The sequence below is a fragment of the Chiloscyllium punctatum genome, chromosome 18, assembly GCF_047496795.1.
Source record: "Chiloscyllium punctatum isolate Juve2018m chromosome 18, sChiPun1.3, whole genome shotgun sequence".
NCBI lineage: Eukaryota > Metazoa > Chordata > Chondrichthyes > Orectolobiformes > Hemiscylliidae > Chiloscyllium > Chiloscyllium punctatum.
In genome coordinates this window covers 82,999,440-83,016,448 of record NC_092756.1, presented here as the reverse complement: position 1 = coordinate 83,016,448, position 17,009 = coordinate 82,999,440, and the positions used below count along the sequence as shown (strand labels likewise).

Sequence of the window (17,009 nt, the reverse complement as noted above, 5' to 3'; positions counted from 1 at the left end):
CTCTGGATTCATTTAAGAAAGAGTTGGATAGAGATCTCAAAGACAGTGGAATCAAGGGTTATGGAGATATTCAGGAAGAGGATACTGATTAGGAATGATCAACCATGATCATATTTAATGGCGATGCAGGCTCGAAGGGCTGAATGGCCTACTCCTGCACCTATTGTCTATTGTCTATTGTCTATCCCACAATCGTGCCTCCTTCTTTCTCTGTTCACGATGTGGTCTCCTATACACTCCAGAAACGAGAGACTGACTTGGTGACCATTTTGTTGAACACCTACAACCTGTCCGCAAAGAAGACTCTGAGCTTCCAGTTACCTGGCCCCTGGCCAAGATCTTTGTCTCAGGCTTACTGCAGTGCTCCAGCAAAGCTCCGCACAAGCTGGAAGAACAACACCTCATTTTCCATTTGGGAACCCTGCAGCATTCTGGACTTCTTATTGAGTTCAACAATTATAGGGCTTGAGTGCCTTTCCCCAAGCTTTCCCCCACCCCCACACACCAGGCCTCTACATTACATGGGTTGCTACCACACAACTCATTGTCAGTGACTAATTGTCCCCATTAGCTGCAAATCATTCTCCCAGGCTGGTCTTTATCCACTCCTTTCTCTGTCCAACTGTTTCTCTCTCTCTTGGGGCTCTATCTCCACCTATCCTTTAATCCTCCTGCCTCCCCTCTCCCTATCTACTGCAGAAAAACTATGCTTAATCGAGGTGTCATCATTTCTGAAGAAACGTCACTGGACCTAAAGTTTTAACACTGATTTCTCTTCACAGATGCTGTCTGGATTGGGCGAGGGATTGGCAAAGTAGAAATTGAGGATTGAAGATGCTGGAGATCAGAGTCGGGAGTGTGTTGCCGGAAAATCAAAGCAGGTCAGGTAGCATCCAAAGAGCAGGAGAGTCGATGTTTCGGGCATAAGCTCTTCAACAGGAATTTCAAGTGGAAAGTAAAATGTTGAGGACTGTCACAATAAGACCTATTGAACCAAGATGGGATATACCTTGCTGTTGATCGTTCCGGCTGGAATGTGACATTTTTCATTGCAAATCCCTTTTTCTATCCTCGGGAATTTTGCCCTGATGATCTCCTGGCCTGCCAAACACAGGTCAACTGCATTGACATGGTAGCACCAGTGATTAGATTAGATTAGATTACTTACAGTGTGGAAACAGGCCCTTCGGCCCAACAAGTCCACACCGCCCCGCCGAAGCACAACCCACCCATACCCCTACATCTACCCCTTACCTAACACTACGGGCAATTTAGCATGGCCAATTCACCTAACCTGCACATCTTTGGACTGTGGGAGGAAACCGGAGCACCCGGAGGAAACCCACGCAGATACGGGGAGAATGTGCAAACTCCACACAGTCAGTCGCCTGAGGCAGGAATTGAACCCAGGTCTCTGGCGCTGTGAGGCAGCAGTGCTAACCACTGTGCCACCGTGCCACTGTGATGAGGTGAGGGAGCAACCGATCACAAGAGAACTCGACCTACTCTTGGTGACAGCTTCTTTGGTAGGTACAGTCAGTGTGGGCAGAAATGGAGCAATGTAACAGGAAACCATGCCACCTCTTAGTTCCAACTACCCCTCCTCTTCCTCTCCCTACCTCAGGGAAAATGAACCCAACTCTCTGCCAGACCAGACTGCATCTTTGCTTTGTGTGTAAAGAAGTGATTTTGATATTTGCTCTTAAATTACATGAGTATAATCTTAGCAAAATGCCCCTCTCACACTCCTGAGCCAACCTTTAAGCATCAAACACAAGTTAAACACAAGCCCCTACTCACGCTGCGTCTGGAAGACAGAATTGAGCCACTCTGTCGTTAGACCGCTGCAGGTTCGAAGCCAGCATCCGAGACCACTAGGAATCACCCAAGCATTAATTATGGGTGGAGACAGTCTGATATAAAACAGAGGAAAGTCCAATATTTTATATTCAGGATGAATAGATAGTCAGTCTCTTCCATTCAATTCACAATATTACATTAAGTTTTATGTTCCGAATTACCAATATTTTCCACTGAAGTTCAAAACTACTTTTAAATAAAACTGTGATTATCTTCACCATTTTATGGATTAATAATGCAAATGACAATCATTAGACAACATTTCTGGGACCTGCAGAGGGATGGCACCATCAGACCCATATTCCTCTCCCCTCCCTTGTCAGCCGTCCACAAGGACTGTTCCCTCCGGGACACACTGGTCCACTCCTCCTTCACTCCCAACACACTCACCCCATCCACAGACCCACAGAACATTCCCCTGCAACCACAGAATGAGCTACATCTGTCCATTTACTTCCTCCCTCCTCACCATCTAAGGTCCCAAATACACCTTCCAGGTGAATCAGTGCTTTACTTGTACATCCCACAATCTCATCGACTGCTTTCTCTGCTCACAATATGGTCTCCTGTACATTCCGGAAACGAAAGACAGACTCGGTGACCATTTTGTCGAACACTTACAACTTGTCGACAAAGAAGGCCCTGAGATTCCAGTTGCCTGTCACTTCAATATCCCACCCTGTTCCCTGGCCAACATCTGTGTCTCCGGATTGCTACTGTGCTCCAGTGAAGTTCAGCACAAGCTGGAAGGACGACACCTCATTTTCCATTTGGGAACCATGCAGCATTCTGGACTTCTGACTGAGTTCAACAATTTTTGGGTTTGAGTGCCTTACCCCAATATTTCCCCAACTCCCACACACCAGGCCTCCCATTACATGGGCTGGTACCACACATAACCCACTGTCAGCTACTAATTGTCCCCATTAGCAGCAAATCATTCTCCCAGGCTGGTCTTTATCCACTCCTTTCTCTGTCCAACTGTTTCTCTCTCTCTTGGGGCTCTATCTCCACCTATCCTTTAATCCTCCTGCCTCCCCTCTCCCTATCTACTGCATAAAAACTATGCTTAAGTGAAGTGTCATCATTTCTAAAGAAAGATCAATTGACCTAAAATTTTAACACTGATTTCTCTTCACAGATGCTGCCAGGATTTTGTGAGGGTTAGGCATAGAAGAAAGTGAGGATTGCAGATGCAGGAGATCAGAGTCAAGAGTGTGGTACTGGAAAAGCACAGCAGGTCAGGCAGTATCCAAGGAGCAGGAGAGCCGATGTTTCGGGCATAAGCTCTTCAACAGGAATTTCAAATGGAAAGTAAAATGTTGAGGACTGTCACAATAAGACCTATTGAACCAAGTGTGGATATACCTTGCTGTTGATCGTTCCGGCTGGAATGTGATATTTTCCATTCCGGATCCCTTTTTCTGACCTCGGGAATTCTGCCCTGATGATCTTCTGGCCTGCCAAACACAGGACAACTCCATTGACATGGTAGCACCAGTGATAAGGTGGGGTGGAGCGACAGATCACAAGAGAACTCGACCTACTCTTGGTGACAGCTTCTTTGGTCAGTACAGTCAGTATGGGCAGGAATGGAGCAATGTCACAGGAAACCCTGCCACCTCTTAGTTCAAACTGCTCCTCCTGTTCCTCCCCCCACCTCAGGGAACAGGAACCCAACTCTCTGCTTGACCAAACTGCATCCTTGTTTTGTTGCAAAGAAGTGGTTTTGATGTTTTCTCTTCAATTACATGAATAAAATCTTAACAAAATACCCCTCAAAATCCTCTGACAAATAGCACAACTGAAATCCTGAAGAAGGGCTTATGCCCGAAACGTCGATTCTTCTGCTCTTGAGATGCTGCCTGGCCTGCTGTGTTTTTCCAGCACCACATTTTTCAACTCTGGTCTCCAGCATCTGCAGTCCTCACATTCCCCAAATTACGCTACTGAGCCGACCTTTAAATACCTGACACAACACTGTACTCACACTGGGCCTGGAAGGCAGAATTGAACCATTCTGTCACTAGACAGCTACAGATCTACTGCACCCTTGATCACTAGGAATCATCCAGGCATTATGCATGTGTGGAGGGAGTCTCGTATAAAACAGAGGAAAGTGCAACATTTTGTATTCGGGGTTAGTAGATAGTCAGTGTCATTCAACCAGTTCTCAATATTACATTCAGGTTCAAGTTCCGTATTGCCAATATTTTCCAAGGATGTTCAAAACTGCTTTTAAATAAAACTGTGATTATCTTCACCATTTTATGGATGAATAATGCAAATGAAGATCATTAGGCAACATTTCTGCGACCTCCAGATGAATGGCACCACCAGACCCATATTCCCTTCCCCTCCCTTGTCAGCCGTCCACAAGGACCGTTCCCTCCGGGACACCCTGGTGCACTCCTCCTTCACTCCCAACACAGCCATCCCATCCACAGCCCCACAGAACATTCCCCTGCAACCACAGAATGTGCTACATCTGTCCACTTGCTTCCTCCCTCCTGACCATCTAAGGTCCCAAATACACCTTCCAGGTGAAGCAGCGCTCCATTTGCACATCCCACAATCTTGTCTCCTGCTTTCTCTGCTCACGATGTGGTCCTTGGTATATTTGGGAAACAAAGCAGAGACTGGGTGACTGTTTTGTCGAACACCTACATCCTGTCTGTGAAAAAACCCTGAGCTTCCAGTTGCCTGCCGCTACAACACCCCACCCTGGCCCCTGGTCCCTGGCCAACATCTCTGTCTCAGGCTCACTGCAGTGCTCCAGTGAAGCTGAGAGCAAGCTGGAAGGACAGCACTACATTTCGTATTCGGAAAATGCAGCATTCTGGACTACTTATCGAGTTCAACAATTTTAAGGTTGGAACCCATTTCCCCAAACTTTCCCCAGCCCCCACACACTAGGCCTCTTCATTACATGGGCTGCTACCACACACAACCCATTCTCAGCGACTAATTGTCCCCATTAGCACCTTCTCCCAGGCTGCACTTTATCCACTCCTTTGTCTGTCCAACTGTTTTTCTCTCTCTTGGGGCTCTATCTCCACCTATCCTTTAATCCTCCTGCCTCCCATCTCCATAATTCTGCAGAAAAACTATGCTCACTGCCCTGTGGCTGACCATTCCAATTTCACCTTCCACTCCATCAAGGTCATGCAGGTACTGGGCCTCCTCCACCGCAAACCATTACCACCCGATGCCTGGAGGAGGATCGCCTCATATTCCATCTTGGGACCCTGTAACCTCACTGGTAAATGTGGATTTCAACAGCTTCCTAATTTCCCCTCCCTCCACATTATCCAAGTCCCAAACCTCCAACTCGACATGGGTCTCCTGATCTGTCCATCACTCCCCCCAGACGCATCACCTTCTCCTTCACCTTCATCCACCTATCGCTTTTTCAACTACCTTCACACAACCCAACCTCCCTCCCCTATATCGCAGCCCACGACCATCATTCCTGATGAAGGGCTTACACTTGAAACTTTGGTTCTCCTACTCCTCGGATGCTGCCTGACCTGCTATGCTTTCCCAGCAACACACTCTCGGCTCTGGTCTTCAGCATCTGCAGTCCTCACTTCCGCCGTTTTGAAGAAAGTTCACTGGACCTAAAACTTTAAGTCTGATTTCTCCCAACAGATGCTGTCAGGATTGCAGGAGATTAGGTAAATGATGAGCGAAGAGAGTAGATAGGGAGAAACTCTTCCCACTCGTAAAAGGTGCGGCGAGAGGTCAAAGATGGGGATTGGTAATGGAAGAGAAAAGCATTTTCGCTCAGTGAGTAGTTATTGTACAAAATGAACGTCGTGGGAGTGTAATGAAGACAGGGTACAACAGGCGTGCAAGAGAACATTGGATTATTATTTGGATAGAAATAGTGAGCAAGGTTATGGGGGAAAAGGCAGGAGAGTGGCACTAGGGAATGATGCTTGTCTGAAGGGCCAGTGCAGACAAGATGGCCTCCTGTCGCACCATAACGATTCTTAATTTGTTGACTGAGAGATGGAGCAGGGTGACCAATTTGCCTTTGGTGACCTTGAGTGGAATGGAATAAGCCAGATAGAGTGGGTGTGGCTTCGATTAAGTTGATCAAAACAGAGGGCAGTACCACTGTGAAAGTATATTTCAAAAATATACTTTCTTCATAAAATGATCTGATGGTCTGTACATTTGGTCATGCCACACATATGTCAACATTTACATACACAGATCAGAATTTATCATTGTTATATACAGGTCTGTGCATTTCTCAATCATCTGCCCATATATTTAGCTGAGGCATCAGCAGAGCCCAAACGTCTGCATGGGCCCCCTGTTCTTCTTTAGGCAGGCAGATGTTACACGGTGGTCTTTCCCTACCGCCCCTTGGCGCCAGCTGCTCCAAGTTTCAGCGCATCCCTCAACACGTAGTCCTGGACCTTGGAATGTGCCAGAAAGAGGTGTGTGACAGTCTCGTCCCCCCCACAGCCGCATCGAGGGCAGCGTGCGGTGCGGCAGAGTCCGGTCGTGCGTAAAGGATCTCACAGGCAGAGCCCTTCTCACCACCAGCCAAGCCACGTCTTGGTGCTTGTTGGAAAGTTCTGGCGATGTGGCATTCTGCCAAATAGCTTTGACAGTCTGCTCAGGGAACCACTCGACAGGATCCGCCCTCTCCTTTTCCCGAAGGGTCTCAAGGACGCTACGTGCTGACCACTTCCTGATGGACTTGTGGTCAAAGGTGTTTTTCCTCATAAATTTCTCCACGAAGGACAGGTGGTACGGAATGGTCCAACTACTCGGAGCGTTCCGTGGCAGCGAGGCCAGGCCCATCCTTCACAATATCGGGGACAGGTAGAACCTCAGTACGTAGTGACACTTGGTGTTTGCGTACCGGGGATCCACGCACAGCTTGATGCAGCCACACACAAAGGTGGCCATCAGGGTGAGGGTGGCATTGGGCGTGTTTTTTCCCCCATTGCACCGGTCATTATACATTGTGTCTCTACGGACCCGGTCCATCTTTGATCTCCACATAAAGTGGAAGATGGCCCGGGTGACTGCCGCAGCACAGGTTCTGGGGATAGACTAGACCTGTGCCACAAATAGCAATACTGAGATTACCTCACACCTGATGACCAAGTTTTTTCCCGCGATCGAGAGCGACCGTTGCTCCCATCTGCCTAGTTTCTGTCTCATCTTCCTGATTATCTCCTCCCAGGTCTTCGTGGACGCCCCAGCCCCCCCGAACCAAATACCCAGCACCTTCAGGTGGTCAGTCCTGACGGTGAAGGGGATAGAGGATTGGTCTGCCCAGTTCCCGAAGAGCATGGCCTCGCTCTTGCTTTGGTTTACCTTGGCCCCTGAGGCCCGTTCGAACCCATCACAGATACACGGGTCTGTGCACGGACAGCGGATCCGAGCAGGAAATGGCAACGACATCCATTAACAGGGAGGCCTTAACCAGTAGGGCCCCTCTGCCAGGAATAGTCACCCCTCTCAGGCTCGCATCCTTCCTGATGGATTCGGCAAATGGCTCTATGCAACACAAACAAGGCGGGTGAGAGGGGGAATCCCTGCCTGACTCCAGATCTTACAGGGAAGCTATCTGATTCCCACCCATTGATTGAGACTGCACTGACAATGTTGGTGTAGAGCAGTCTGATCCAATTTCCGATTTCCTCCCCAAAGCCCATTTTGGAGAACACATCCCTCATATATGTATGCGATATCCTGTTGATCGTTTCAGATGGATTGCAATATATTTTCACTGCAGATGCATCTTTGCTTTGTGTGAAAAGAAATGATTTTGATGTTTGCCCTTTAATCATGAGCATAATTCTAACAAAATGCCCCCCTCAAATAACATTCTTGAGCTGACCTTGAAATATCTGACACAAGCCTCTAGACACAGTGCGCCTGGAAGGTGGAATTGAACCACTCTGTCGCTAAACAGCTACAGGTTTGAAGCCTGCACCCTAGACCACCAGGAATCATCCAGGCATTAGGCATGGGTGAAGAGAGTCTTATATAAAACAGAGGAAATTGTAATACTTTATACTCAGGGTTAGTAGATAGTCAGTCTCATCTAACCAGTTCTCAATATTCCATGCAGGTTCATCTAACACATTACCAATATTTTCCATTGATTTTAAAACTGCTTTTAAATAAAATTGCAATTATCTTCACAATTTTATGGAATAATAATGCATATGAGGATCATTAGACAACATTTCCGCGACCTCCAAAGGGATGCCACCACCAGACCCATATTCCAATCCCCTCCCTTGTCAACCGTCCACAAGGACCATTCGCTCCAGGACACCCTGGTGCACTCCTCATTCACTACCAACACACTCACCGCATATACAGCCAACAGAACATTCCCCTGCAATCACAGAAGAAGCTACATCTGTCCATTTATTTCCTCCCTACTCACCATCTAAGGTTCCAAATATACCTTCCAGGTGAAGCACCACTTTACCTGCACATCCCACACAGTCCCACACAGGAGGTTAGTGAGTAAAATTGGGGTGCATGGTATTGGGAGCAAAGTACTAGATTGGTTTGAAAATTGGTTGGCTGATAGGAAACAAAGGGTAGTGATAAACGACTCCATTTCGGAATGGCAGGCAGTGACCAGTGGGGTACCGCAGGGATCCGTGCTGGGACCGCAGCTTTTTACAATATATGTTAATGATATAGAAGATGGTATCAGCAATAACACTAGCAAATTTGCTGATGATACAAAGCTGGGTGGCAGGGTGAAATGTGATGAGTATGTTAGGAGATTACAGGGTGACCTGGACAAGTTAGATGAGTGGGCAGATGCATGGCAGATGCAGTTTAATGTGGATAAATGTATGGTTATCCACTTTGGTGGCAAGAACAGGAAGGCAGATTACAACCTCAATGGAATCAATTTAGGTAAAGGGGCAGTACAGAGAGATCTGGGTGTTCTTGTACACCAATCAATGAAGGCAAGCATGCAGGTACAGCAGGTAGTGAAGGTGGCTAATAGCATGCTGGCCTTCATAACAAGAGGAATTGAGTATAGAAGCAAAGAGGTGTTTCTGCAGCTGTACAGGGCCCTGGTGAGACCACACCTGGAGTACTGTGTGCAGCTCTGGTCTCCAAATTTGAGGAAAGACATTCTGGCTATTGAGGGAGTGCAGCGTAGGTTCACGAGGTCAATTCCTGGAATGGCGGGATTACCTTACAATGAAAGACTGAAGTGACTGGGCTTGTATACCCTTGAGTTTAGAAGACTGAGAAGGGATCTGATTGAGACGTATAAGATTATGAAAGGATTGGACACTCTGGCAGCAGGAAACATGCTTCCACTGATAGGTGAGTGCCGAACCAGAGGACACAGCTTAAAAATATGGGGTAGACCATTTAGGACAGAGATGAGGAGAAACTTCTTCACCCAGAGAGTGGTGGCTGTGTGGAATGCTCTGCCTCAGAGGGCAGTGGAGGCCCAGTCTCTGGATTCATTTAAGGAAGATTTGGATAGAGCTCTCAAAGATAGTGGAATCAAGGGTTATGGAGATAAAGCAGGAAGAGGATACTGATTAGGAATGATCAGCCATGATCATATTGAATGGTGGTGCAGGCTCGAAGGGCTGAATGGCCTACTCCTGCACCTATTGTCTATTGTCTATTGTCTATCCCACAATCGTGCCTCCTTCTTTCTCTGCTCACGATGTCGTCTCCTATACCCTCCGGAATCGAGAGACAGACACGGTGACCATTTTGTTGAACACCTACAACCTGTCCGCAAAGAAGACCCTGAGCTTCCAGTAACCTGGTCCCTGGCCAACATCTTTGTCTCAGGCTTGCTGCAGTGCTCCAGCAAAGCTCAGCACAAGCTGGAAGAACAACACCTCATTTTCCATTTGGGAACCCTGCAGCATTCTGGACTTCTTATTGAGTTCAACAATTATAGGGCTTGAGTGCCTTTCCCCAAGCTTTCCCCCACCCCAACACACCAGTCCTCTACATTACATGGGCTGCTACCACACAACTCATTGTCAGTGACTAATTGTCCCCATTAGCAGCAAATCATTCTCCCAGGCTGGTCTTTATCCACTCCTTTCTCTGTCCAACTGTTTCGCTCTCTCTTGGGGCTCTATCTCCACCTATCCTTTAATCCTCCTGCCTCCCCTCTCTCTATCTACTGCATAAAAACTATGCTTAATCAAGGTGTCATCATTTCTGAAGAAACGTCACTGGACCTAAAGTTTTAACACTGATTTCTCTTCACAGATGCTGTCTGGATTGGGTGAGGGATTGGCATGCCACCTCTTAGTTCCAACTACCCCTCCTCTTCCTCTCCCTACCTCAGGGAAAATGAACCCAACTCTCTGTCAGACCAGACTGCATCTTTGCTTTGTGTGTAAAGAAGTGATTTTGATGTTTGGTCTTAAATTACATGAGTATAATCTTAGCAAAATTCCCCTCCGACACTCCTGAGCCAACCTTTAAGCATCAAACACAAGTTAAACACAAGCCCCTACTCACACTGCGACTGGAAGACAGAATTGAGCCACTCTGTCGCTAGACCGCTGCAGGTTCGAAGCCAGCATCCTAGACCACTAGGACTCACCCAAGCATTAATCATGGGTGGAGACAGTCTGATATAAAACAGAGGAAAGTCCAATATTTTATATTCAGGATGAATAGATAGTCAGTGTCTTCGATTCAATTCTCAATATTACATTCAGGTTTATGTTCCATATTACCAATATATTCCACTGATGTTCAAAACTGCTTTTAAATAAAACTGTGATTATCTTCACCATTTTATGGATTAATAATGCAAATGACAATCATTAAGCAACATTTCTGCTACCTCCAGAGGGATGGCACCACCAGACCCGTACTCCCATCCCCTCCCTTGTCAGACATCCACAAGGACTGTTCCCTCCGGGACACCCTGGTGCACTCCTCCTTCACTCCCAACACACCCACCCCATCCACAGCCCCACAGAACATTCACCTGCAACCACAGAAGGTGCTACATCTGTCCATTTGCTTCCTCCCTCCTCACCATCTAAAGTCCAAAATACACCTTCCAGGTGAATCAGCGCTTTACTTGCACATCCCACAATCTTGTCTCCTGCTTTCTCTGCTCACGATGTGGTCTCTGGTATATTTGGGAAACAAAGCAGAGACTGGGTGACTGTTTTGTCGAACACCTACATCCTGTCCGTGATAAAACTCTGAGCTTCCAGTTGCCTGCCGCTACAACACCCCACCGTGGTCCCTGGTCCCTGGCCAACATCTCTGTCTCAGGCTCACTGCAGTGCTCCAGTGAAGCTGAGAGCAAGCTGGAAGGACAGCACCACATTTTCCATTTGGAAAACGCAGCATTCTAGACATCTTATCAAGTTCAACAATGTTAGGGTTGGAACCCATTTCCCCAAGCTCTCCCCCACCCCCACACACCAGGCCTCTTCATTACATGGGCTGCTACCACACACAACCCATTCTCAGCCCCACCTCATCACTGGTGCTACCATGTCAATGGAGTTGACCTGTGTTTGGCAGGCCAGGAGATCATCAGGGCAGAATTCCCGAGATCAGAAAAAGGGATCCGCAATAAAAAATGTCACATTCCAGCCGGAACGATCAACAGTAACATATATCCCATCTTGGTTCAATAGGTCTTATTGTGACAGTCCTCAACATTTTACTTTCCATTTGAAATTCCTGTTGAAGACCTTATGCCCGAAACATCGACTCTCCTGCTCCTTGGATGCTGCCTGACCTGCTGTGCTTTCCCAGTACCACACTCTTGACTCTGATCTCCAGCATCTGCAATCCTCACTTTCTTCTATGCCTAACCCTCACAAAATCCTGGCAGCATCTGTGAAGAGAAATCAGTGTTAAAATTTTAGGTCAATTGATCTTTCTTTAGAAATGATGACACTTCACTTAAGCATAGTTTTTATGCAGTAGATAGGGAGAGGGGAGGCAGGAGGATTAAAGGATAGGTGGAGATAGAGCCCCAAGAGACAGAGAAAAACAGTTGGACAGAGAAAGGTGTGGATAAAGACCAGCCTGGGACAATGATTTGCTGCTAATGGGGACAATTAGTAGCTGACAGTGGGTTATGTGTGGTACCAGCCCATGGAATGGGAGGCCTGGTGTGTGGGAGTTGGGGAAATATTGGGGTAAGGCACTAAAACCCTAAAATTGTTGAACTCAGTCAGAAGTCCAGAATGCTGCATGGTTTCCAAATGGAAAATAAGGTGTCATCTTTCCAGCTTGTGCTGAACTTCACTGGAGCACAGTAGCAAGACTGAGACACAGATGCTGGCCAGGGAACAGGGTGGGATATTAAAGTGACAGGCAACTGGAATCTCAGGGTCTTCTTTGTCGACAGGTTGTAAGTGTTCGACAAAATGGTCACCGAGTCTGTCTTTCGCTTCTGGAATGAACAGGAGACCATATCGTGAGCAGAGAAAGCAGTAGATAAGATTGTGGGATGTGCAAGTAAAGCGTTGATTCACCTGGAAGGTTTATTTGGGACCTTAGATGGTGAGGAGGGAGGAAGTAAATGGACAGATGTGGCATCTTCTGTGGTTGCAGGGGAACACTGTGTGGGGCTGTGGATGGGGTGAGTGTGTTGGGAGTGAAGGAGGAGTGCACCAGGGTGTCCCGGAGGGAACAGTCCTTGTGGACGGCTGACAAGGGAGGGGATGGGAATATGGGTCTGGTGGTGCCATCCCTCTGGAGGTCACAGAAATGTTGTCTAATGATTGTCATTTGCATTATTAATCCATAAAATGGTGAAGATAATCACAGTTTTATTTAAAAGTAGTTTTGAACATCAGTGGAAAATATTGGTAATTCGGAACATAACCCTGAATGTAATATTGAGAATTGAATGGAAGACACTGACTATACATTCATCCTGAATATAAAATATTGGACTTTCTTCTGTTTTATATCAGACTGTCTCCACCCATAATTAATACTTGGGTGATTCCTAGTGGTCTAGGATGCTGGCTTCAAACCTGCAGCGGTCAAGCGACAGAGTGGCTCAATTCTGTCTTCCAGACACAATGTGAGTAGGGGCTTGTGTTTAACTTGTGTTTGATGCTGAAAGGTTGGCTCAGGAGTGTCGGAGGGGAATTTTGCTAAGATTATACTCATGTAATTTAAGAGCAAATATCAAAATCACTTCTTTACACACAAAGCAAAGATGCAGTCTGGTCTGACAGAGAGTTGGGTTCATTTTCCCTGAGGTAGGGAGAGGAACAGGAGGGGTAGTTGGAACTAAGAGGTGGCATGGTTTCCTGTGACATTGCTCCGTTCCTGCCCACACTGACTGTAACTACCAAAGAAGCTGTCACCAAGGGTAGGTCGAGTTCTCTTGTGATCGGTTGCTCCACCCCCACCTCATCACTGGTGCTACCATGTCAATGGAGTTGACCTGTGTTTGGCAGGCCAGGAGATCATCAGGGCAGAATTCCCGAGGTCAGAAAAAGGGATCCGCAATGAAAAATGTCACATTCCAGCCGGAACGATCAACAGCAAGGTATCTTGGTTCAATGGGTCTTATTGTGACAGTCCTCAACATTTTACTTTCCATTTGAAATTCCTGTTGAAAAGCTTATGCCCGAAAGATTTTATGCAGTAGATAGGGAGAGGGGAGGCAGGAAGAATAAAGGATGGTTGGAGATAGAGCCCCCTGAGACAGAAAAACAGTTGGACAGACAAAGGAGTGGATGGAGACCAGCCTGGGAGAATGATTCACTGCTAATGGGAACAATTAGTAGCTGACAATGGGTTGTGTGTGGTAGCAGCCTATGTAGTGATGAGACCTGATGTATCGGAGTGGGGGAAAGCTTGGGGAAAGTCATTCAAACACTAAATTGTTGAACTCAATAAGAAGTCCTGATTGCTGAAGGGTTCCCAAATGAAAAATGAGGTGCTGTTCTTCCAGCTTGTGCTGAGCTTCACTGGAGCACAGTAGCAAGACTGAGACAGAGATGTTGGCCAGGGACCAGACTGGGGTGTTGTAGTGACAGGCAACTGGAAGCTCAGGGTCTTCTTTGTGGACAGGATTTAAGTGTTCATCAAAATGGTCACCGAGTCTGTCTTTCGTTTCCGGAATGTACAGGAGAACACATCATAAGCAGATAAAGATGGAGATGAGATTGTGGGATGTGCAGGTAAAGTGCTGCTTCACCTGGAAGGTGAATTTGGGACATTAGATGGGGAGGAGGGAGGAAGTAAACGGACAGTTGTCGCAACTTCTGTGATTGCAGGGGAATGTTCTGTTGGCTGCATATGCGGTGGGTGTGTTGGGAGTGAATGAGGAGTGCACTAGGGTGTCCTGGAGGGAATGGTCCTTGTGGACGCTTGACAAGAGAGGGGATTTGAATATGGGTCTGGTGGTGGCATCCCTTTGGAGATCACAGAAATGTTGACTAATGATCCTCATTTGCATTATTAATCCATAAAATTGTGAAGATAATCACAATTTTTTTTAAAAGCAGTTTTAAAATCAATGGAAAATATTAGTCATGTGTTAGATGAACCTGCATGGAATATTGCGAACTGGTTGGATGAGACTGACTCTCTACTCACCCTGAGTGTAAAGTATTGTAATTTCCTGTGTTTTATATAAGCCTTTCTCCTCCTATGCTTGATGCCTGGATGATTCCTAGTGGTCTAGGGTGCAGGCTTCAAACCTGTGGCTGTTTAGCGACAGAGTGGTTCAATTCCACCTTCCAGGCGCAGTGTTCTTAGAGGCTTGTGTCAGATGTTTAAGGGTCAGCTCAGGAATGTTATTTGAGGGGTGCGTTTTGTTAAGATTATACACATGATTAAAGAGCAAACGTCAAACCATTTCTTTGCACACAAAGCAAAGATACAGTTTGATATGGCAGAGAGTTGATTTGTGTTTCTCTGAGGTGGGTACAAGAACAGCAGGGACAGTTTGAACGAAGAGGTGTCATGTTTTCCTGTGACACAGCTCCATTCCTGCCCAGATTGACCGTACCCACCGAGGAAGCCATCACCAAGAGTAGGTCAGAATCTCTTGTGTTCAGATCCATATCCCCCACCTCATTACTGGTGCTGCTTTAAAGTGGAGTTGACTTCTCTCAGCCAGTCCAGAAGATCGTCAGAACAGATTTCCCAAGGTCATAAACACGCATCCGCAGTGAAAATATGTTGCAATCCATCTGAAACGATCAACAGCAAGGCAAATCCCTTCATAGATTCTGGAGTAGTGGTGCTGGAAGAGCACAGCAGTTCAGGCAGCATCCAAGGAGCAGCAAAATCGACGTTTCGGGCAAAAGCCCTTCATCAGGAATAAAAGCAGAGAGCCTGAAGCGTGGAGAGATAAGCTAGAGGAGGGTGGGGGTGGGGAGAGAGTAGCATAGAGGACAATGGGTGAGTGGGGGAGGGGATGAAGGTGATAGGTCAGGGAGGAGAGGGTGGAGTGGATAGGTGGAAAAGGAGATAGGCAGGTAGGACAAGTCCGGACAAGTCATGGGGACAGTGCTGAGCTGGATGTTTGGAACTCGGGTGAGGTGGGGGAAGGGGAAATGAGGAAACTGTTGAAGTCCACATTAATGCCCTGGGGTTGAAGTGTTCCGAGGTGGAAGGCGAGGTGTTCTTTCTCCAGGCGTCTAGTGGTGAAGGAGCGGCGGTGAAGGAGGCCCAGGACCTCCATGTCCTCGGCAGAGTGGGCGGGGGAGTTGAAATGTTGGGCCACGGGGCGGTGTGATTGATTGGTGCAGGTTTCCCAGAGATGTTCCCTAAAGCGCTCTGCTAGGAGGCGCCCAGTCTCCCCAATGTAGAGGAGACCGCATCGGGAGCAACGGATACAATAAATGATATTAGTGGATGTGCAGGTAAAACTTTGATGGCTGTGTAAGGCTCCTTTAGGGCCTTGGATAGAGGTGAGGGAGGAGGTGTGGGCGCAGGTTTTACATTTCCTGCGGTGGCAGGGGAAGGTGCCAGGATGGGAGGGTGGGTTGTTGGGGGGCATGGACCTGACCAGGTAGTCACGGAGGAAACGGTCTTTGCGGAAGGCGGAAGGGGGTGGGGAGGGAAATATATCCCTGGTGGTGGGGTCTGTTTGGAGGTGGCGGAAAAGTCGGCGATGATTTGGTTTATGCGAAGGTTGGTAGGGTGGAAGGTCAGCACCAGGGGCATTCTGTCCTTGTTACGGTTGGAGGGGTGGGGCCTGAGGGCGGAGGTGCGGGATGTGGACGAGATGCATTGGAGGGCATCTTTAACCACGTGGGAAGGGAAATTGTGGTCTCTAAAGAAGGAGGCCATCGGGTGTGTTCTGTGGTGGAATCGGTCCTCCTGGGATCACATACGGCGGAGGCGGTGGAATTGGGAATATGGGATGGCATTTTTGCAAGAGGTAGGGTGGGAAGATGTGTAATCCAGGTAGGTGTGGGGGTGGGTTTGTAAAAAATGTCAGTGTCAAGTCGGTCGTCATTAATGGAGATGCCTATATTGTTTTAGCCCTAAACATGTTACTTTCCAGCACCGGTCTCCCAATTCACACACCCCCATAGTTTGTGACCTGACTCAGCACTCACAGCGGTATTATCCTCTGTTTTGGTCAACTTAATTGAAGCCACACCCACTCCATCTGGCTTCTTCCTTTCCACTCAAGGTCACCAAAGGCAAATTGGTCACCCTTCTCCATCTCTCAGTCAACGAATTAAGAATTGTTATGGTGCGACAGGATGCCATCTAGGCCTTTCAGACCAGCATCATTCCCTAGTGCCAGTGTTCTGCCTTTCCCCCATAACCTTGCTCACTATTTCTATCCAAACAGTAATTCAATGTTCTCTTGCACACCTGTTGAACCCTGTCTCCATCATACTCCCACGATGTTCATTTCGTCCTACTCGCTCAGTGAAAATGCTTCTTTCTTCCATTACCTATCCCCATCTATGATCTCTCACTGCACCTTTTACGGGTGGGAAGAGTTTCTCCCTATCTACTCTATTCATCCTGCTCATCATTTACCTAATCCTCGTGCAATCCTGGCAACATCTGTGGAGAGAAATCAGACTTAAAGTTTAAGGTCCAGTGACCATTCTTCAGAAAGGAGGAAGTGAGGAATGCAGGTGCTGAGGATCAGAGTCGAGAGTGTGTTGTGGGAAAGCACAGCA

At 47.4% G+C, this 17,009-nt stretch overlaps 2 non-coding genes across 2 annotated transcripts; one reads left to right on the top strand and one right to left on the bottom strand.

Annotated features, from left to right (window-relative positions):
* Positions 1-7,764: 7,764 nt before the first annotated feature.
* On the bottom strand, positions 7,765-7,851 carry trnastop-uca (transfer RNA opal suppressor (anticodon UCA)). Its single transcript has one exon. It is a non-coding gene; the product is annotated as a tRNA-Sec (tRNA).
* A 6,663-nt stretch (positions 7,852-14,514) lies between these two features.
* trnastop-uca (transfer RNA opal suppressor (anticodon UCA)) lies at positions 14,515-14,601 on the top strand. Its single transcript has one exon. It is a non-coding gene; the product is annotated as a tRNA-Sec (tRNA).
* The last annotated feature ends 2,408 nt before the right edge of the window (positions 14,602-17,009 follow it).